The 23,486-nt window shown below is 37.0% G+C and overlaps 1 protein-coding gene across 3 annotated transcripts in view; it reads left to right on the forward strand.

Moving 5' to 3' along the window:
• The window catches only part of RAB27B (RAB27B, member RAS oncogene family), a 185,100-nt gene that overhangs the window by 106,920 nt on the left and 54,694 nt on the right, over nucleotides 1-23,486 (forward strand). The window contains exon 1 of one of the 3 annotated variants that reach the window (XM_054460510.2): nucleotides 10,184-10,430. The exons of the other annotated variants lie outside the window; for them this stretch is intronic. The gene's annotated coding sequence lies outside the window, so the exon portion shown is untranslated. Of the gene's footprint in view, nucleotides 1-10,183; nucleotides 10,431-23,486 lie in introns of those variants that run through there. 3 annotated transcript variants of the gene reach the window in all.

Consider the following 23,486-nt stretch of genomic DNA (forward strand, 5'->3'; position numbering starts at 1 on the left):
ATCAAACTGAGAAAACAATTACAAGCCCTCCCAGCTAATCAAACTAGTATATTATATCCTGTGCGTCTATATTAATCAATTCATCCTTTTCTAAAATTTTGCTCCTTTCTCCTTGGTATGAGCACCCTCAGAATTCATTCCCATACATGTTTCTCACTTTGCTCATACAAGTGATGAAGTTCCATATTTTTTTTTGGCGTAGGATTGCTTCTCCCTCATTTGGCATTTTGTTGTTCCTACTCCAGGGCATGTTGGCATGGGACTAGAGCCATAAGCAAAGGCATTCAACCATGTGGTTAGTATGCCTCCACTGGAATCACTCAGTGCTATTGCATTCAGGTCCTACACACCACCATTCCTGCCATGAGCGCCTGACCTCCCACTTTTACAGTGGGCTCCCACTAAGATATGCATCTGAGGAAGCCCCACAAACAGGAAAGAGGTTTGAATGCCCTATAACAATGTGACTAGTGTTCACCACATTTTACAGGTAGAGAAATGCAAGAAAATGGGAAGTTCTTATTAATTGTATCTTTATCCTAATCGTGTTTTTTAAAATCAATTCTTATAAAACTCATCTCTTCTGTTAAGACTCATACCAAATATATGACTATAAAAATATATTGTTTATAATTGATTTAAAATAAATTGAATGGTTCTAGCATATTCATATTTTATATGAAGTATGTGGGGATTTTCTTCCAGCCACTCAACCTTCAGTAGCAATGAAATCTGTAGCTAAAAAAATCCATAGAATAGAAACCTACTTAGCGTTTATGGCAGCAATACATATTTCAGAAGGAATTGTATAGCTGTAGTATTTAGAATTTTCACATTACTTTAAAAATAGAAATTTACTTATAAATAATTATATATTAACATAATTATTATTAATGAATATTATATACTATCAATATTATATAATTATAATTCTAAATATGATAATGAAATTATAAAATATAATACATAAATATAAACATACTTATTACATTATGTATTTTAGTATACTACTAGAAATATAATAAAAAATAAAAATAAATTCCTTATAGTCATATAAGCTGTTACCAGATTGATAATAAAAATTGACTAGATCATACAAAAAATTAGCTGAGCATAGTGGCGTGCACCTGTAATCCTAGCTACTCAGGAGGCTGAGGTGGGAGGATCACTTGAGCCTGAGAGACGGAGGTTGCAGTAAGCCAACATCACGGCACTGCACTCCAGTGTGGGCAACAGAGCAAGACTCCATCTCAAAAAAAAAAAGAAAAAAAAGAATAGATCATGTTGCACATAAATAAAAAATAAATAAACCTTATAATTTATTTATTATACTTTCAGTTTTAGGGTACATGTGCACAACGTGCATGTTAGTTACATATGTATACATGTGCCATGTTGGTGTGCCGCACCCATTAACTCGTCATTTAACATTAGCTATATCTCCTAATGCTATCCCTCCCCCCTCCCCCAACCCCACAACAGTCCCCAGAGTGTGATGTTCCCCTTCCTGTGTCCATGTGTTCTAATTGTTCAATTCCCACCTATGAGTGAGGACATGCGGTGTTTGGTTTTTTTGTCCTTGCAATAGTTTGCTGAGAATGATGGTTTCCAGCTTCATCTATGTCCCTACAAAGGACATGAGCTCATCATTTTTTTTTTGGCTGCATAGTATTCCATGGTGTATATGTGCCACATTTTCTTAATCCAGTCTATCATTGTTGGACATTTGGCTTGGTTCTAAGTCTTTGCTATTGTGAATAGTGCCGCAATAAACATACGTGTGCATGTGTCTTTATAGCAGCATGATTTACAATCCTTTGGGTATACACCCAGTAATGGGATGGCTGGGTCAAATGGTATTTCTAGTTCTAGATCCCTGAGGAATCGCCACACTGACTTCCAAAATGGTTGAACTAGTTTACAGTCCCACCAACAGTGTAAAAGTGTTCCTATTTCTCCACATCCTCTCCAGCACCTATTGTTTCCTGACTTTTTAATGATCGCCATTCTAACTGGTGTCAGATGGTATCTCATTGTGGTTTTGATTTGCATTTCTCTGACGGCCAGTGATGATGAGCATTTTTTCATGTGTCTTTTGGCTGCATAAATGTCGTCTTTTGAGAAGTGTATGTTCATATCGTTCGCCCACTTTTTGATGCAGTTGTTTGTTTTTTTCTTGTAAATTTGTTTGAGTTCATTGTAGATTCTGGATATTAGCCCTTTGTCAGATGAGTAGGTTGCAAAAATTTTCTCCCATTCTGTAGGTTGCCTGTTCACTCTGATGGTAGTTATTTTGCTGTGCAGAAGCTCTTTAGTTTAATTAGATCCCATTTGTCAATTTTGGCTTTTGTTGCCATTGCTTTTGGTGTTTCAGACATGAAGTCCTTGCCCATGCCTGTGTCCTGAATGGTATTGCCTAGGTTTTCTTCTAAGGTTTTTATGGTTTCAGGTCTAACATTTAAGTCTTTAATCCATCCTGAATTAATTTTTGTATAAGGTGTAAGGAAGGGATCCAGTTTCAGCTTTCTCCATATGGCTAGCCAGTTTTCCCAGCACCATTTATTAAATAGGGAATCATTTCCCCATTTCTTGGTTTTGTCAGGTTTGTCAAAGATCAGATGGTTGTAGATATGCAGCATTATTTCTGAGGGCTCTGTTCTGTTCCATTGGTCTATATCTCTGTTTTGGTACCAGTACCATGCTGTTTTGGTTACTGTAGCTGTGAAGAAAGTCATTGGTAGCTTGATGGGGAAGGAAATAAAGGGTATTCAATTAGGAAAAGAGGAAGTCAAATTGTCCCTGTTTGCAGATGACATGATTGTATATCTAGAAAACCCCAACGTCTCAGCCCAAAATCTCCTTAAGCTGATAGGCAACTTCAGCAAAGTCTCAGGATACAAAATGTGCAAAAATCACAAGCATTCTTATACACCAATAACAGACAAGCAGAGAGCCAAATCATGAGTGAACTCCCATTCACAATTGCTTCAAAGAGAATAAAATACCTAGGAGTCCAACTTACAACGGACCTGAAGGACCTCTTCAAGGAGAACTGCAAACCACTGCTCAATGACATAAAAGAGGATACAAAGAAATGGAAGAACATTCCATGCTCATGGGTAGGAAGAATCAATATTGTGAAAATGGCCTTACTGCCCACAACTTGACTTCTTCTTTTCCTAATTGAATACCCTTTATTTCCATCCTCATCAAGCTACCAATGACTTTCTTCACAGAATTGGAAAAAACTACTTTAAAGTTCATATGGAACCAAAAAAGAGCCCGCATTGCCAAGTCAATCCTAAGCCAAAAGAACAAAGCTGGAGGCATCATGCTACCTGACTTCAAATTATAAGGTTTATTGACATTATTACCCAAAAGTATAGTTTTAAAAAAGTAATCATATAGCATGTGATTCTTTGCTATGATCAAACCTTAATTAGCTAGCTGTTATTTTTATTTTTTTATTTTTTATTTTTTTGAGATGGAGTTTCACGCATGTCGCCCAGGCTGGAGTGCAATGGCACAATCTCGGCTCACTGCAAACTCTGCCTCCTGGGTTGAAGCAATTCTTCTGTCTCGGTCTCCTGAGTAGCTGGGATTACAGGCATGGCCCCCGCGCCCGGCTAATTTTTGTATTATTAGTAGAGACGAGGTTTCACCATGCTGGCCAGGCTGGTCTGAAACTCCTGACCTCAGGTGATCCACCCGCCTTGACCTCCCAAAGTGCTGGGATTACGAGAGTGGGCTACCACACCCAGTCAACTAGCTGTTATTCTTTACAACTTATATCATCATATATGGCCAAAAATAAGGCAAGATAATTTCCCAAATTATACCTTAAAAAAGAGATAGTTATCTTAACATTGGAGTCCTTACAGTTCTCTTATAAGGAAACAATCATCAAATTAATTTGATAAAAGTGTACTTTGAGAAGGAAAGACATATTTGCCTGAAATTACATTAATCAATGTTAGTTTAGATGCCTGGAAAAAATACCTTATAATTGGTTAAAAGGCCAGCAAAGGAATTTAAGATGATTTAATAATCATTCCTGAATATATGACATCACAGCTTGAAGTGTTTGCAGTTTAAAAAGTAGCAAAAGTAACAAAAACACTGGTTTTAGGTAACAGCTTTTGGGAAAATGGAGAAATCACCATATATTCATTTGTACTTATATGGTAAGCCCATATGACATTTTATTTTGCAGCTCACCATAAAGCTACCAGCAAAGCAAATATAATTAAACATTTTATATGGATTTGCATATGACTATACTTAGGTCCACACATACGATTATATATGCTTATAAATGACTATATTTATGTATGTATATTGTCATATGACTTTAGAAAATGAATTATTCTTTCCTATATACTTAGTTCTTATTTTTATAACTTTTCTTCTCTTTAACCAGTTTTTAAAATTGATTAAACAATGTTGTCATTATTTCTAAAATTCTGCTTATAGGTTTTTTAAATAAAGATGTCAAATATTCATAGACAGGATCATGGCATACCCACACTACTGTGACTTCTTGGCAAGTTAGGACTTTCATCAAGGCTATATGTGAACATCACTCGTGAAATTATTTGGGCCTTTCCCACATCATGTTCCTCTAACGTAAGAAGAAAAAATTAGACAAAATTACAATAATCTCAAATAAGGTCCAAGTATATCTTCATTACACATTCTAAGAAACAGGCAACATGAGGTTGGAACTGGGAAGGTTAAGACCTCACCACAGACTAGATGCAATAGGTACAATTGTGAAAACATAGCCAGTTTAATGAGCAGATATCTAAAATAGGTCTTTGTGTGCTACACATTTAAAGTAATTTGCCAGTAGAAAGTCTCTTAAGCATGTATATTTCTCAAAGTTACATCTTCGTTGTGAAGAAAACTAGCATGGCCTGGAAGAAAACTAGCACGGCCAGTCTTATGACTTGTTAGTCACGCTGTGAGGTTTTCTCAAACTGGAGAAGGGTGGATTTTTATTTGTGATTAGACAGACTTCTTTGCATGAACAGAAAATCAGCAGGAGGTAGAGGCACACGTGTGCTTAACTTTCTGGTGAAGCCTTCCCTGCAATCGAAAGAGAAGGGTTATGAAATCTCAGATCTCATCAGTGAGGGGGTCAAGTCAAGAGAAATTTTTAAGAGGATAGTGAAGGATGAAAGGCATTATCATGACCAGAAGGTCAGTGGCTCATGCTACTAAAGACAAGAGAGAAGAAGCCAAATATGTTTGTTGCTTAAAGCTTACAAATGCTTGTTTTCCCTTAGAACCCACCTTTATTTTTCCTTCATGTTCTGCACTGCATCCCCCATACCTGGCAGTGTACCAGGCACAAGTTGCTTAATAAATGTTTGTTGAATGAATAAATCATTGTGCAAACCTCTCAAATCTATCTTCATTGTGCATTTTGATTCACTTTCTCCACTGCTTGTAGATCATTATATTAAAGTATATGTGAATACTTTAATAAAGCATAATGTTTTCTCTATAGAACAAATATCTTTTGTTTCCTTATGTGTATTTTAAGGGTAATTTAAAATTAATTTTATTTTTATTAAGGTAATACATCTCAATTTAAAACAAAATCAAAATCTACAGTTCTTGTGGAACAGTGCAGATTGCCTCCTAAGCCCTGGTCTTAATCCCCACAGGCAAACATTTGACTCTTTTAGCAGCTTTTTAACTGTACTTTTATATGTCTAACTGGTTTGCTTATCTTGCTATTTATTTAGCAACTTTACACATTATTTATTGATTTTTGTTATAATAGTTGAGGGTTTAGTTGTCTTACCTGCACATATACACACATAGTCTTTCCCTCTGCCATCCTCCACGTGTAGTTTTATTGTAGTTTAGGGTTAATTCTCTTGTCAGTGTTCCCAACATTTTTATTATGTCCAGATCTGAACAAAGTGGTATTCTATCATAATGTTTCTTTTCTCTTGCAACTTGTTGTTTCTCATGGAGTTAATAATGTCCTTTTAAAATTAGTTCGGCACACTCTGTACCTATTGTATACTATTCACAATTGCCTCAAACTGATCTTTAAAACTGTAACAGAGTGATCTAACTGTGGTAACAACTCTAAAAAATCTTCGTGGCATCATACAATACAAGTTTACTTCTAGCTCATGTGGTAGTCCAATGTGTGGCAGCTGAGGTAGCCATGTCATACCCTAATTCAGGTTCATGACTTTTCATCTAGGGGCTTTCGTGTCTTCTAGGGGCTTAGAGCTCTTCGTTGGTTCTTTGCATCTGCACACTAGTAAGGGAAGAGGGGAAGAGGGCAAGTGTGGAGGATCTCAGGGGTTATTTTATGGGCATACCCTGGAAGTGATGTACATGACTTCTGCCCACAATCCATGAACCAGACCTCAGTGACATGCCTCCCCACCTGCAAGGGGCTAAGAAATGAAATCTAGTGTGGTGCTCAGGAAAAAGAGCAGAACATGGAATCTGGTGGGCACTTCCCACTACCTACTGTATTTTCAAATGCACATGTGTATCAAACAATCTATCATTTTCTTTCTATTTTTTTTTTCTTGGAGACATTCCTACCGCAAGCCATCTGTTCACCTCTCTTTAGGCCTGCTTCACACTTATTGCTCTGGAGAATTTATTTTACTGCCTCTTATGTTGGGCGTGCATTTTTGGGGTTTCATCTCTTCCTCTTTCTTGATTTGTAAGCTTGTTTGGGGAACTGTTACTTTAAAATGGCACACAGGATGTATATTTTTTAAGTCCTTGCATATGTGAAAATTTTTAAAAATCAAGCTTGGCTGACAGTTTGTCTTGGTATACAATTCTAAGTTCAAAATAATTTCATTTAAAAAATGTGAAAACATTCAAAGAAACTTCTGGATCCATTATTGCTCTTGAGAAATCCAATGCAATTTTTTTTTCCTTGTATGTGATCTGCTTTATGTCTCTGGAAGATATTTTAGGTTTTTCTCTTTATTCCTGCATTTCTTTTATCTCAGAATGATATATCTCGATGAGTTTAATTATTTGATTAATTTAAAGGATTGTTTTCCTGGACGTTTAGTGAAACTTTTGATCCCCAAAGTTCATCATCTTCATTTCTGGTATTGTTTTTGCATTGTTTTCAAATTAGTGTTTTTATCCTTTTCTGCATAGAAAGAACTCTTCTAGAGCTTTCTGAGATTTCCATTAGTCAGAATTTTTTTCCATTTTTTGAAAATTTCTGCAGCTAAATAGAGAGATTTTTCAACTTAGTCTTCTAACCCATCTGTCAGATTTTTGGAAATGTTGAGTATATTTTCAATTTCAAAAGATTTTTTCCTGTTTTGTATATAAATTTCTTTTTTATTCATTATCTCTAGGAGCAGGGTAAAAAGGCATGTGTTCAGTTCATCTTGTTGAACCACAAATTACTCTAGTTTACTTTCTCCAGAAAATAAACCTCCAGTCTCCTGGAAGCTGGATTGAGCAGATGGAGGAACTTATGGTTGGTTGATTGTGTGACTGTGGGGAAGGGAACTTTGGGTCCAAGCATTCCAATATACAGACGTATAACCAAACCCCTGTGTTTACCCCACCACCTGGCCTCCTTCTATGCTGAGATTTCTGCCTCCTAGGCCTGAGCCTGCCCAGGTTTTGCAGGAAGAATTGGCTTGCTTTTTACCATAATCTCTCCTGGAGGCATACAGTGTATAGAATCCTCTGCTCTTCCAAATCAGTTACCACGCCTGCATCTGATTTAGCTTCTCCCAAAATTCATTACAAGTTTATGTGTTATTTTATCTGCTTATTTGTCTTTGTGATTCAGTAACATTTTAAAAAATTCATTTATTCTTGTAATGAAGCAGTTTGAGGAGAGATGAAATACATGTGATAATCTTGCCATTTGTAACTACACATCACCCCATGTACATTAACGTTTACCTCAGTGCCATATTGATTGAATAAGACAGATGTTATGTCTAGTTAAGTTGTGCTACATAAACTCCAGGTACAGGAAGACATTATTACTGTTATTATCGTGACACACAGTGCTGTCACCTTGTTTTCACTGGTTTTCCATTGTTTTTTATTCTGCTCTACCTCTGGTCAAAGTGGCCTTCATGGAGTGGCCAAGCAACATTTCTCTTAAGTCTTCCTACTCTTTCTCTTCCTTGGAACCCCTCTTCCCAGGGAAGGAAATGTTCCACCACTCTCTGGTAGTGTCACTATGTAATGCTACTGGATCTGAGCCTTGGAACCTCAGAGACAGGACTGTATGTGGCAAGTCACTCCAGGAGAGCTATCCCTGCAACAGCTGGCCCTATAAAGCTGGTGACACACTTATCTAGGGAAAGGTGGCAAGGAGAGTCATCAATAAATGTGTGTGTCAGATTTTCTTATGGCAGGAACCTTTTCTAGAAGTTGCAGGGGGGTAGCACAAAGCGGTGACCACTATGAGCTCGGCATTCAGGATCAATAGACCTGACTTCCATCTTTTGAACTGCATCACTTTGGACAGATTTACTGTGACTTTCTCAACCTCAGTTACCTCATTCTGAAAATGGAGACAATAAATATAATAGACGCCTTGCCTATTTCACAGTAATGTTGTGAAAGCCAAATGAGATGAAACTCTATTGCATACAGGAAATAATAGCTGTTAGGACTAATGTCAGTAGCGAACACATGCACTAGATAAAGAATAGGGGTTATCATTGTATAGCACAGAGGGTGATTTTAAGTCAATGTGTTAGCAGTGGAAAAGATTCAAGGTTCTTATGTTCTTTCTTTTATTTCTGTCTGGGCCCATGGACACACATTTGTTATATACTTAGATATTGCTCTTAAATGCAAAGTAGATTTATCATAAATATAGATTCCAAGCATACATACTTTGAAAATCTACAATCTGAGCCTCATATACTTTTATGCAGTAGATCCAAAATAATTTTTATGAACTGGAATTTACTTGGGGACAATGGAGTAGATTAAGTGTTACCAAAATTATAAGTATAGCCAACACATTCATAGAACTTACTGTGCCAGGCACGTTCTACGCACATCACTGATATGAAGTCAATTCTTCACAATAACATTATGAAGGCATTATTATTACTCTCCTTTTCAACTTTCAAGAACATTGAAGGACATAAAATAGAACTTCTCTAATAGTTTCATAATAGACAGATTTCTATGAGACCAAAATATTTTCTCTAATACTCCATTTTTCCACTGCTTTGCTATTGTTTGTTTTGTGTTTTGGTTTGGGCTATTCCTTTGCTCCCTTCTACAAGAAATCCTCTGGGAGCTGATAACAGCAGTGCCTCCCAGATTGTCTCTAGGGCATCGAATAAGAACCAAGTTAAGCAATTACAATTCAAGCAGTCATTGGCATCTCATTGTTTACTAACATGAATGCAAGACACAGGTTTGGAACTTTTAAATTTTGTTCACAGAGGAGTAAATCGGTTGTTACTATAATGTACCCAACCTTGTATTCTTACCTTTACTACCAGTCTGTAAATTAGGGATGTCTGAATGTGTCTAAAATGTAATCCCAACACGGGCAGCCAGGATCTTTGCTTTGTGGGTGAATCTAATGTGTTTAGAACACGGCATAGCACATAGTAGGTGCTTAACAAATACTTGTTCAATGCCTCCATGTGTTCATTATCTTACTTAGTGGTAACCTATTGATCTCTGAAGTGACTTTAGGAAGTGAATTAGGGCTTTGGGAAGTGAATTTGGATGTTGCATACTGATTAATGCATTCATGTGAACACATCCTAACTTTTAAAATATTAATTTCTTTCCAACGCCCTCTTTTATTTCCCAAGGCCATCCTCTGCTCCCCACTCGCAATCCCTCGCCTTCACTCCTCATAGTTAATGAGACATCCCCTCGGAGGAGAGAACGCGATGCCAGGGCCCCAGTTCTTCTCACAGCGCCCTGGGCTCTTTGAATGAGCAACATCAAAGAAAACACAGAACAAAAATGAATAAAAAATGAGCTCGTTGTTAGGGCTTGAAGCCCCACAGTGTGGAGACTTCATCCCCGAGCGAAGTGTGTTTCTCGCTGCAGCAGTTGAGTCACCAGCAAGACTTGCCTGAGGTGAGCTCCGCACATCCGCGTTGGGACTTGCAGACACGCCTTCTTCTCACACAAACCTTACCCAGCCCCGCCGCCGCGGCGGACTCCGAGGGTGGTGCCACCAGCCCTGCCACTCGCAGTTTTGACGGGCAGGGGCTGCGGACCGCCCGGCCTTGGACCCATCCGGAGCCACAGGTTGGAGGAGATAAGGAGCTGTCCCCGTGCTCATCGCCCTGTGGAGCAGATCCCGTCTCCCTGCTGACGGTGGAGCCCGGGAGTTCCAGGGCTTGGGAAGGGGAAGGAAACCTCTCTGAAATCCGACACCTGCTCTCCCGGCAAGGAAACTTCGCAGGCTGGTGAGTTGGGAAGGCGGGCTGTTGCTGCTGGAACACGTTCCCACCCACCCGGGTGCTGCAGCGCCGGCCTGTGCCGTGGGAAGTGAGGCCTCTGTGTGTGTGTGTGTGCATGTGTGAGTGCGTGTGCACCTTCAATCGCGGTTTCCAGCAGAAATCCTTGCAAAGAAGACAGTAGTGATGTGTGCTGCACGGATGGCATGGGCCAACTCGACCTGGCTCTCTTTGAGTGTTTGCTTATCAAACAGCTGGTTACCACCAAAAAAAGCAAAAAGAAAAAAAGTCTAGGCACAGCAATGCCAATTTCCTTTCATTTGCATCTCAAAAAACAACCAAAATAATGCATAAGAAAAAGCATGGATGATGATGTGCTTAGAGTTTCATTCCAGGAGGAATGACTTAGTGAGGCAAGCCAGGAGAGCAATAAGACATTTATATGCACTTCCTTAGATGAAATAGCCCCAGAGACCTTAAGAGTACTTTCTGTTTTCCAATTTTTTGCTCTGTTACTTTCGAATTCTGATCTAAGTGTCACACCAACTAGAGTATATGTGTGCGTGTGTGTTCACTCAACTGGTCACAATAAATTAGCTTTCAAGACTTTCCCACCCAATGCAACCTTAATTAAGGCTCTGAAAACTACTGAAGTAGGTGAACTGTAAGCAGAGACTGCATTCCTAGGGAAAAGCTGTGTTTGGTTAGAGCCTTCACACCTCTATCATGTTTTATGAGTTTTTTATGTCAAGATGTAAAGCTAAGGGTATGTAATTCCAGTTGTTTTAAACTGCACATCATTAAATTAAGCCCAAAGTAATAACATATAATTTCAAGGTTATTAACAACAAAATTATTATTTAATATAATACAGCTCTGAATTTTTATTTTGTTCTGTTTATAAGAAAAATGTCTACAGTTCTCAATATTTAGTTATATTCACACATTCATTTATATATAGAATATACAGGGTTTTATGGTTATAAATTTTGAAAAGTTGAGGGAAAAGATAGACTTAAGCATTATTATAAACTCATATATTTAAGTTTAATGAATTTTCAAGCTGCTGTAAAGTCCATATTGCAGTGATGAAGAAAGAGACATACCTGTCATGTGCCATTGCCCCTCAAATAGTTATTTTTCATAGTTTCCTAGCATAATCCTCTACCCAGACGGGGTCAGCCATCCTTAAAGGCAAGAGGTGATTCCTACCAATGACCACAAAAGGGTAATCTTGACAGATAGTTTAATATTAATGGAGCTTTTCTGTTTCAGAATTGACTATGGCCTCCCATACAGTGTTACTGTCATTGCTTTCGAAAGGAAAACAAAACATAGCAGATAAAACTGGATGAGCCTGTTCTCATAGTTGCCAAGAAGGGATAAAGGGAATCTGTTGAATGTAAGCAAACCACAGTTCCCCTTTCTCATAGGTCATTTCTGGAACAGGCATGTTTGACCCAATAGGGAAGGTAACCCTAATATAATTGATCTTCTTGGTAGAAGATCAGTTGGTATGCCAGTTTACACCACAACTATATGTTGCTTTCAGAATTGCTGTTCATTTATTTCACTGTTTTTCTGGAAAAATGGAAGTTATCCAAATGTCCAGGTAGTTCAGAATAGAAACCTGCTCTTTTCCCACCCTCACTCCTGCAAATTTTTGGTTAGGTTTTTGGGCTCTCAGATCAGTAGGGCATGAAATATAGAACAATTACTCATAAAAAACTCATCTCACAATTAATCCAGTTTCTTCAGTTGATTCATCAAGCCAGGTTGACCAATAGTTCACCTCTTAAGCAAGTAATTGTAATGTTGAGATGCAAGGAAATGATTTCAATAAAAACAGACAGGACAAACCAGGTGTTTCCCATGAAGAATATGTCACTTTCTAAAGATGGCTGCCAAATGGGAATGATTTTTTTAAAAACTCATTATTAGGTATATATGGGCTTAGGTATATCCTATAGAAGTAGGAAGCAGCAACATCACTACGCATAATAACATACCTATTGTAAACCCCAAATATGGAGTTGATAGTATTACTCAATTTCTTTCACACGCTTTGCAATCATTATTCATGTTCTCCAAATATTAACCTCCCACTGGCACTCCTTAAATAAGACAAACTTGTCTAGATTGCCAATAAGGAGAGTAACACTCTATTTATCAAATGGCTGAAAAAATCTTCAATAAATTTTGTCTTTTTAACTAAACAACTGCTCAGTATACTGAGATAATTAATTAAGTTGCTTGTTCATTTGTTCAACAAATATTTGTTAAGAGTGTTATGCACTGTTCTGGGCTCTGTGTGGACAGAAGTGGACCAAAATTCCTGACCTTATAGAGCTTATCTTTTACCAGGGAGACAAAGACCAACCCAGATAAGCAGGGTGAGTCTATGGCACAGTAGCGAGAAGTGCTCAGCAGAGAGTATAAAGCCGAGGAGGCGTGCAGAAAGTGTCAGTGGCCGGTGTCAGGGAGGACTGAAATTCTAGATCAGATGCCCAGGAAAAGCCTCACTGAGAAGATATTTTAATATCAATCTGAGGCAAGTAATGGAATGATCCATGTAGATATGTGGAGGAAGAGCATTCTAGATTGAAGCATTCTGGCATCTTTCAGGAACAGCAAAGAAGCCCATGCACCTGGCACAGAGGGAGTGAGATAGGGGTAGCAAGAAATGGGGGAGAGGAAATAATGGGGACAGGTCTTGGAGGACTTTGAAGGTCCTAATAAACATGTTGGCCTTTGTTTTTTATTCTAAGTAAAATGACAAAACACTATGATTTAGATATAGCCCGTTGAACATTTTTCAATAAATATTTACTTAGCATACTATGAACTTTAATATTCTTCTAAGCCCTGTGGATAACAGATATTAGTGAGATATATGAGGCCTCTGCTGTCATGGACATTATATCTGGGGTTTGGAGAGAGACGGATAAGTAAATAAACAAATTAGTAATTCTGGAACTTTTAGTGATACTAAGAAAAAAAAAATGTTAAAGGGTAATATAATGAGAGTGACCTGAAGGGGACTGTGTGATTCGGTGGTCAAGAAAAGCCTCAGGGGAGGTGATTTTTTTTTTCTTTTTTTTTTTAACTGAGACAGAGTCTTGCTCTGTCAGCAGGCTGGAGTGCAGTGGCACGATCTTGGCTCACTGCAACCCCCACATCCCGGGTTCAGGTGATTCTTCTGCCTCAGCCTCCTGAGTAACTGAGACTACAGGCATGTGCCACCATGCCCAGCTAATTTTTGTATTTTTAGTAGAGACGGGGTTTCACAACGTTGGTCGGGATGATCTCGATCTGCTGACCTCGTGATCTGCCTGCCTCGGCCTCCCAAAGTGCTGGGATTACAGACGTGAGCCACTGCGCCCGGCCAGGTCATGTTTTTAAAAGATCACTCTGGCTTCCTTGAAGAGAGTAAGTCGTAGGGTGACCAGAGTAGAAGAGAATCCAGTTAGGAGGCTATTCCAGTAGACCAACTACGACAGTGGCATAGATTAGGGTCAGAACAGTGGCCTCCAAGAGAAGTAGATAGATTCAGGAAACATTTGAAGGCAGAGCTGACAGAACTTGCTAATAAATTGGATAAAAGTGGAGATGAAGAAAAGAAAGAACCAAATGATCAACAGGATTCCTACTGAAGATACTGGGTAGACAGAAGACCATTTCCTAAGATGGGTAAAGCTAGGGAAGAAACGGTTTTAATGGGAAATGCAGAATTTCTTTGCAGCCTTTTGAAGCGTTTTTCAACATCCAAGTGGAATTATCAGCTTGGGCTTTTGCATATGTGAATCTGGAGCACCTAGAGGACATCATAGCTGGATATAGAAATTTGAGAGTGGCTATGGATACTATTTAGAGTGATAGCCTTGAGGACATCACTCAGAGATTACAGAGAAAAAATTGGGGCTTGAGGATGCAGCTCTGGCTTATTCGGACATTTGGGACCTTGCATGGGAGGAGTCAGTAAAAAGCCATTCAAGTGAAAGGCAAACCGGAAGAGAGTGTCATCATGAACCTAAGCCAGGATGTTTTTTTAGGATGAAGGGCGTGGTCAATGGTGTCAGACAGGGCCAAGATTAACAGTGAGATGAGGACAGAGAAGTGATGATTGCATGTGGTGGTGTGGAATCATTAGCAGCTCGGGAAAGAGATGGAGTTCTCAAAATAAGATATTCAGAAAATTTTAAAAATTTAATTTAAATAATAATTTAATTTAAATTATTATTTAAATTAAATAAATTAAATAATAATAAAGTTTAATTTTTTAAATTAAACTTTAAAAAATTCTGAAAATAGCATTTCACCTAATTCTAAAGAGAATTGAAAAGAGGCCCCCAGAAAAACTCATGAGACTACGTACATAGAAGCTCTAATAAATTCAATTTTTTAAAGATGACTTGTAGAACAGATTAATAAAGGAAACATATAATTAGAAATACTTAACAAAGGTGTTGTCTGAGCTGTAAGCATAGTTTGAAGAAGAGTAATGCACAGTGAGCTGAAGCTTGGGAAAAAAATGCTCAGGAAAGCAAAAGATTATTTTCACATTGTTTGAAACAAAGCACTGAATAAAGAAGGGTCATCTCCCTCTTCTTTCTTTTCTATTTTTCTTTCTTTTTCTTTTTTTTTTTTTTTTGAGATGGAGTTTCTGTTGCCCAGGCTGAAGTGCAATGGCACGATCTTAGCTCATTGCAATCTCCCTCCCCGGGGTTCAAGCGATTCTCCCACCAGCCTCCCAAGTAGCTGGGATTACAGGCATGTGCCACCACACCAGGCTAATTTTTGTATTTTTAGTAGAGGTGCGGTTTCACCATGTTGGCTAGGTTGGTCTTGAACTCCTGACCTCCGGTGATCCACCTGCCTTGGCCTCCGAAAATGCTGGGATTACAGGTGTGTACCACTGCACCCAGCCATGAATCCCTCTTCTTTCTACATGAAAGAAAATAGCCTTCAAAATGGAAGGTCTAGACAACACCAAAAGAAAATTAAAATCAAAGAAAGCTGAGAAGTTATTGTGACTGCAAATAACTTCTTTAAATGAGAAAGACTAATGGCAGAAGTGGTCAAGAGGACCTCTGTGAGGAAAGGGCATTTCAGTTGAAACCTAAAGGTTGCCTGGTTGCTAGTCAGGTGAAGGGGTTGAGAAAGAACAAACCAGATGGTGCAAAAGGATTTGCTAAATTCTTAACTTGGGAAAGAGCTTGGAATGCACACATATGTTTATTGCGACATTATTCACAATAGCAAAGACTTGGAACCAACCCAAATGTCCAACAATGATAGACTGGATTAAGAAAATGTGGCACATATACACCATGGAATACTATGCAGCCATAAAAAATGATGAGTTCATGTCCTTTGTAGGGACATGGATGAAATTGGAAATCATCATTCTCAGTAAACTATCGCAAGAACAAAAAACCAAACACCGCATATTCTCACTCATAGGTGGGAACTGAACAATGAGAACACATGGACACAGGAAGGGGAACATCACACTTTGGGGACTGTTGTGGGGTGGGGGGAGGGGGGAGGGAGAGCATTGGGAGATATACCTAATGCTAGATGACGAGTTAGTGGGTGCAGCGCACCAGCATGGCACATGTATACGTATGTAACTTACCTGCTCATTGCGCACATGTACCATAAAACCTAAAGTATAATAATAATAATAATAAAATAAAATAAAATAAAAAAAAAGAAACTGAGAAAAGGAGTTTGGAGAATGGAAAGCAGGTGGCAGAGAGAGGCACAAGGTGAGTCTGGAGGCACCAATGGGGAAGTCATTGCAGAAACTAGACAAGACCAGTGAAAATCAGGAAGTGCAGCAACCTAAAACTTACTTGTCAGAGCTGTTATAGAGATGGCTTCTACTGGGAGATTGAACTAAACAATCCTCCAATTCTCATCCAAAGCTATAATCCTACAAATACAAGAACACAATTTGTTTAATATTTGATAATGTGTTCTAGATTTTTAAAATTAAGAATTGATAGTGAAAGTTTACTTATAAAATATAAAACAGATCAAAGCAAATTAAGTAGTAGCTGCCATATAAAGCAAATGTTTAATATCCAGAAAAGCAGGAAAAACGTTTCTAGGTAGCTACAGCTGTATTCAAGGATACCAAGACCCACTCACATAATTTTGGGGACAGTTTCATAGAAAGGAGATATAGACTTCATATATTGGTAGGATTTAAATCAAACCAGTAGAAAGTCTATTATTAGTCAAATATTGCTAGTGTTGAGTAGTTTATAACTATAGACAGGGCATTCAGTCTCCTTAAGGATCTTGATTTTCTCCTGTGTAAAATAAAAGGTAAGTGTTGATTATTTTAACATCCCTACTGTTCAGCTCTAGACTTGGGCAACACATAATTCTTGTTTGATGTTTACTTCCTTCCTTCTTTCCTTCTTTTTTCCTTTTCTTTCTTCCATTTATGTGTCTATCCCTCTAGATAGATGATAGGTAGAGATAGATAAATAGATAGATAGATAACCTTAGATCTACCTAAGGTTATCTTTATGTTATACATAAATCTGTGTGCATAAGTGTATATGTGTGTGTGTGTGTGTGCATATATGTAAACATGGAAGAAGAGATAGAAACATATGAACTCTATAATAGAGGGAAAATTTCATTTTAAAATGTTTAGGGAAAAAGCACAAGACTTCATTTTAGTCCTCTTTCTGGCTTCGTTCTAGCACATAAATTTATTTTCAATCGTATTGAACTTGGGGTCAACTTAATCTGTTTTCTTCTTGTTTCTCTCCTTTACTTGCTCAGAAAAAAAATGAGATTATGTATGAAATCTGACCTGAGGGATATACCAGCACAATAATAATTAGTAAAATCAAAATCAGCTTGTATTATATTTGCCCAATCTAACTTAGGCAAGGTAATCAGAGCCTGAGAAGTTCGTTAAATGAATTATTCAGTTCTTATGGTCTATTATTCAAAATATATTATTTTCATAAACAAAATAGACTGTTGATAAGTGTTCCTGTACATATCTAAATATTAAAAATACAAAATGAAATTAGATTTTTCAGAGGGAAAGAGAAACTAGTCATGTCTTAGTGCCTTTGAAAAAAAGTAGACATCTTTTCTAATATCAAGAGGTGCCACATATTGACTCAGGTGCCTCCTTGGAGTAACTTAAGCCTCTAATTTTCTGGAACTTTCTCCCAAATGCTGCAAAATATAGGAGCAATGCAACCTGTTTGCTAATTTATTAATTCTTTAAGCGAACTAAAGATAGATATCACAACTAACTGTATGGAAACTGTAATTCCCAGTCCCTATATCTATCCCTCTCTCACTCAATCTTTGATTTAATCTTCCTAAGGTTTGTAATACCTATTCTCAAATACTGCCTCTCAAGGTTTGGAAGTAAATGCTTCTATTAGGAAGAACCTAGGAAACAACACTGCAAAACATATGTTACAGGAAAAAATTGCTGTAATGAAAATATTCTCATATTTATAACTGAGAGTTAAAATGTAATAAAATAGACTTAAATAGGGCATCATGTTTGAAAAGTCTATTCTTTAATCTTCAGTTGGAAACGAGATGCTAGTTGATGAAGCCTGCATAGCAGTAATAGTAATAAGATGAAATGAGCAACTTCGGGTTTGCTTTTCTCTTGTAACTGCACTAGGCCATCATCAGCTGATACTTATTTTGAAATTGGCCTATACAATCTCCCCAGATATCCTTTGCTATATTTTATTTTTTCACTTACCTACTAGGAAAACCAAGAAGACAAAAGTAAAATGCACCCAACAAGTACTCATTAGTATTGTTTCTGAACATGCTTAATTTGGGTGCCCTCAGGAATGTACGTGCTTGATGAGAATTTATGCATCTGTGATTACAGAGCAGCTTATATTTAGATAAAAGTGAGGAGGAGATGAAAAATGGATAAAGACAGAACATACTGATCACTAGGTGCAGGTACACAAACCTGCAGGCTTTGTGTCCTCTGTAGACTTGAAGAAACCTTGCTGGGCATCTGTTTCCTGTGCAAGCTCTGAGGAAGTCATAAAATTCTACGTTGTGGTTTTCATTGGAAAATGATTAAATGATAATAACTGAGTTGCTTTGAAGATGAATTTCCCTCAAATTATATTGTTATTCTGCTTCCCAGCAGATCTTCTTATCAAGTGTATTTTCCATGGTTCTGATTCCTTACAGTTTTCACCCTTTCAAAGTTCAGTTTGACTTTTAAGGTAGGCTTATGCATGAGGCCAGGGACCCAGAAACCAGTTTCCCATTCTTCAGTTCTAGACGGTATTAGATTCTAGTGATTTTAGTAAAACAAAGCCTTCAAAGTCTAAGTAGTCCAGAGCAGTGAGGTTGATTCTTAAAATCAATATTGTAAATATTGAGACACATGAAGGTGTAAGCTTGGCAACTTGAGAACAGAGAACTAACTCAAAATAGAAAAGGAACAATTAAAATTCATAAATATTAACTGTATGTTTAAAGAAAGATGCTCTGTTTGCATTGCAATATTTTATAACCAGTAGAAATATTTTTGTCTTATTTTTCAGGAATCATGTTTTCTAAAAGTGTGTAGACATTAGAATCGGAGGATTTAAACATAGCTCAAAACTGCTTTCTAACTGGTGTTTTCCACAGTAAACATGCATTGTGCATAGTCACTTGATCAGAAAGACGAAAATAAGAAATCCAAGAATTAATGACATTCTTCGAGGAGCAAAATTTCTGCCTGTTGTAGGACATTATAAACATTAGGAAAAATGTTAAGTTGGTTAAAGCTGATGATGTTATTACAACAAAAGACCTGGTCACCATGTTAAACCTGACAATACCAATTTAATCTCTGGTATAATTTTTTTTTTCTTAAAACATTCATTAAGTGTCTACTATCTGTCAGGTCATATTAGATACTTTAGTTGTAATGGTCAGTAAGATATAGTTCCTGCTCTTAAAGAACTTAGAATCTAGTAAAATAGAGAGTTACATGAGCAGATAATTTTAATGAAACTTGATAAGTTTTCAGTTAGTGGTTTGAAGGCAGTATTATGGTAATAAAGAGGAAGATAAATTTAAGGAGGTTAAAACTGTAGAGAGATCAGTGAGGAATGGCAAATACAAAAGGTCTGAAATTGTAAAGTTGGAGAAGATAACTTACATTAATATTAAAGAAATAATTAGCAAGGGTGGGCATTAACCAGACATTGGGGGAAAGGAGAAATTATTATAAAGTCTAAATTTCTGGCTGTACTAAGGCAATAGATGGATAAATAGTGGTCCTCAAAATTGAAATCAGGCATACAAAAGGAAACGCAGGTTGGGGGAGGAAGAAGTACTGCATTTGAGGTACCTGTGGTTATTCAATTGCATATGTTCAAGAAAATGACTCTTGAAATCTAGACCTCTCAGGAGAGGTCAGGCTGGTGATAATGACTGGGAAATGCAGGCACAGGGGTGATCTCCAAAATCTATGAGACCAAATGCCATCTGTCAAGGAGGTCCTGGAAAGAAGGAGGTGGAGTAACCATAAGAGAGGAATAATTATTTTCTTTATTTTCTGCAAGCACTACTCTGCTTTGGCTAATAAAGACATTTAAGTTCTGGAAGGACTTGGGGAAAATTTAAGGTTATATATCTAATTATATATATGTGTGTATATATATGTATTTATTATTAAAATTATTGTTGTTAAATTGAAGGACATAATAAATATGCCTGTAGCTTCTGTGGGGGCAATCACTAAGTAATGTTTCCTTCATGTATAATTCTTTTCACCTATGTTCTCTCCCAACCCACCCTGTGAAAAATGACAAGTCGTGTCTCAATTAGAAATATGTTCTAGTACTAGAGATTGGGAACTCAACAGAAAGTGATCGAATCAAGTGATTCTGGCTCATTAATATCATGCTCTAATAGTTGATGTCCAGCCAATGTTAATTTAAGTGCAAATTAACTCCCATTCTCTTCATTTTAATTAGTAGATTTGTTCTAGCTCTGCTGTCACTAAATTGATAACACTTTTATCCTCAAGATCTACTTACCAAAGCATAACAAAATGTATCTTGATGTTCTAGAGAAATTACAAAATAATTGTCTAGTAATGAGTATTTGTGTAGATTCCAATAATATGTAAAATATTGTCAAGAAATTGACTTGAAAACACGTCAAATGATTGACCAAATTTAGGGAAAGTTACCTTGTCTCTTCTTCTGCCTCTTCTCTTCCCCTTCTTCATCTCCGTGTTAATATTTTTTTTCTAGTCCACTGTTTGAAAAAGTTTGGGGAATATTCTATTACATTTATAAAAATTATTTATACCACCATCTGGGTGCTTCACACTCTCCATCACAAGTATTTCTGACTATTTAATAATTAGTATGAGAACATATTGTATGCCTACTTGTTCGATTGAGATATTCTCTGTGTTCTTTCTGGATTTCAGGTGTATAACACTTTCTTTGTTATGGATCCATCATTTGAGACATCTAGTTCTGAACAAATATGTTTTTCATAAAAGCTCCTTATAATATGGCAATATCTGAGTTATTTCTGTTGTGGAGATCATAGATGGAGAACATTTAAATGACTCATGTACGAGTTAGACACATACCTACAAATATTCCAGGCAAGATTTCTGATTACAATCTTGCGGTCTTTAATTTTTTTTCTTAAGCATTTGGCTACTTACGTTATTCACTAAACTAGTATCCAACTGTTAATCTTCTATGTTATCCCCATCTGTAAATTGATCAACATTTCACATTCTTTTGGGAAATATCAATGTGTTTTTTCTTGTGTTTTGTTTTTAAGTAAGCTAACATTATAGGGACAAATCTCTTGTTTTGTAAAGAGTATATGGACTTATATGAGACAGTAATAATAAATATGGAAAAAGGACACAAATATTGCTGGAAAAAAAGTCCTCCTACAACTTATGATGAACACTTGTGAATCATTTTAAATGATGACTATTTGACATGGTTATCAAGGGTGAAAATGTGCATTGATGTTAAACCCTTGACTAAAGACTGACAATAAACATCCCCATTTTCACCTTGAACTATTATCAGCAAAAGCATACATTCATTGAATATAATGGGGTTCAAGTCTAGGCTATTGTGTAAGAAAATCAAAAGTTTAGTAATTTTGACTTTAATGGGAACAGTTTCGCAAATTCTATTTTTTCCTACTACTGCTTTCTCTTTGGAATAAGTTTTACATATAACTTGTTAAGATTACAAGACCTTTGTGCCATAAATATGCACAGCATGGAAAAGATGAAAGAGAGTTAAAGTAACAAACATCCTCCCATTGTAGCCATAATCTTTCTGAGTCCAGTTTTAGGTAACCCAATTACCAAAATCAGCCCAAGGAATGATTTCAAGGCACAACTGAACTAGGTGATGCAGGCAACAGTTAGGTCTTCTCCAAACCACAGGGTCCCAAGGACAAATAAATATAAGGGCAGAAAAGTAAATGTTTCTTATCTACTAAGGTCCTATTTCTTTGTCCTGATGTACTATCTAGCACCCCCAGATGCTGAGAGTATACCTCAAATCCAACACTAATTAAGAAAAGTCTAAGAAATAGACTGACTGGTGAATATCTTTTTGCTTTTTTAGCAGCAAATATCACTTCATTACTCTGACTTTAAAATTACCCTGTACATATACACCATGGAATACTATGCAGCCATAAAAAATGATGAGTTCATGTCCTTTGTAGGGACATGGATGAAATTGGAAATCATCATTCTCAGTAAACTATTGCAAAGACAAAAAACTAAACACCGCATGTTCTCACTCATAGATGGGAATTGAACAATGAGAACACATGGACACAGGAAGGGGAACATCACACTCTGGGGACTGTTGTGGGGTGGGGGGAGGGGTGGGGGGAGGGGAGGGGGGGAGGGATAGCATTAGGAGATATACCTAATGCTAAATGGCAAGTTAATGCATGCAGCACACCAGCATGGCACATGTATACATATGTAACTAACCTGCACATTATGCACATGTACCCTAAAACTTAAAGTATAATAATAATAAAAATAAAAAAATTACCCTGTACACATGGATCAGAAATGAATTTATACTAGAATTACAGGAGTGAATATTTTTATGAAATTTATTCCAGTGATGTTTCCAGAAGTACATTTACACTATAGCAATAATGTCTATACATAAGTCAATAACATTCTAAATAATAGTTGCTTTGTCATGACACCTTATTAAGGAAGAAAAAAAAGATGCTTTTTTGCAGACTTTGTGAAGAAATAATATATCCTCAGCTTCTCCTACTTAATTGGAAATAATGAAGCTTTTTATAAGGCCAAACATTCTCTATGGCTCCTAAAATTCTGTCTGGGTAAATAATGTTATGACTTGTCTATTTTATCATGAAGGTAAGATTGTCTTCTTGAGTATCTTTCATATTAATTGAGGGTAAAGTTCTTTCCTTGTAGTACAAATCATGGGTAAAATTAGGCCTTTCTTAGAACTTTATTTCAGAGCCCATCTTTCTTTCTTTTGATGTTTTTCTACAGTGCTTAGTGCCATTTTGCAGCCCCAAAGCTAGGAAATCAATGATTTGTTGGCCAGTCTTCCTGATAAATTAATTTCTGCTAAAGTAGTTATGGCTAAAAACAGCTATAAATTACTGTTCCCAGTAAATATATTTGCTTGTTTACATGTAACAAAAATCCAAAGTCATGCCTAATGTTAGAGGCTCCAGGCTTAAAAATAGAGTTGTACGAGAAGAATTTGGGGCAAAAATAACTTTATCAGTAAAATCTAATGTGACCCATGTGGATGGCAGTGCTATGGCCTGGAATTTCTGGAGCAGCTACTGCTTTAAATATTCTATTACACTGGCAGAGTCAGGGTTAAATGAATAATAAATATTTAACAAGTTAAATAAACATTTTGATCCATAGTTCTGAAAATATGGTCACTATCCTCTCTTGTAGAAAGGGCCTTTTGTCTTCCTCCTGTAGAGTTTCTAAGTCCATCCTCAGGAAGGGAATTTCATAGAATTTGAGGC

Source organism: Pongo pygmaeus, chromosome 17 (assembly GCF_028885625.2).
Source record: "Pongo pygmaeus isolate AG05252 chromosome 17, NHGRI_mPonPyg2-v2.0_pri, whole genome shotgun sequence".
Lineage (NCBI taxonomy): Eukaryota > Metazoa > Chordata > Mammalia > Primates > Hominidae > Pongo > Pongo pygmaeus.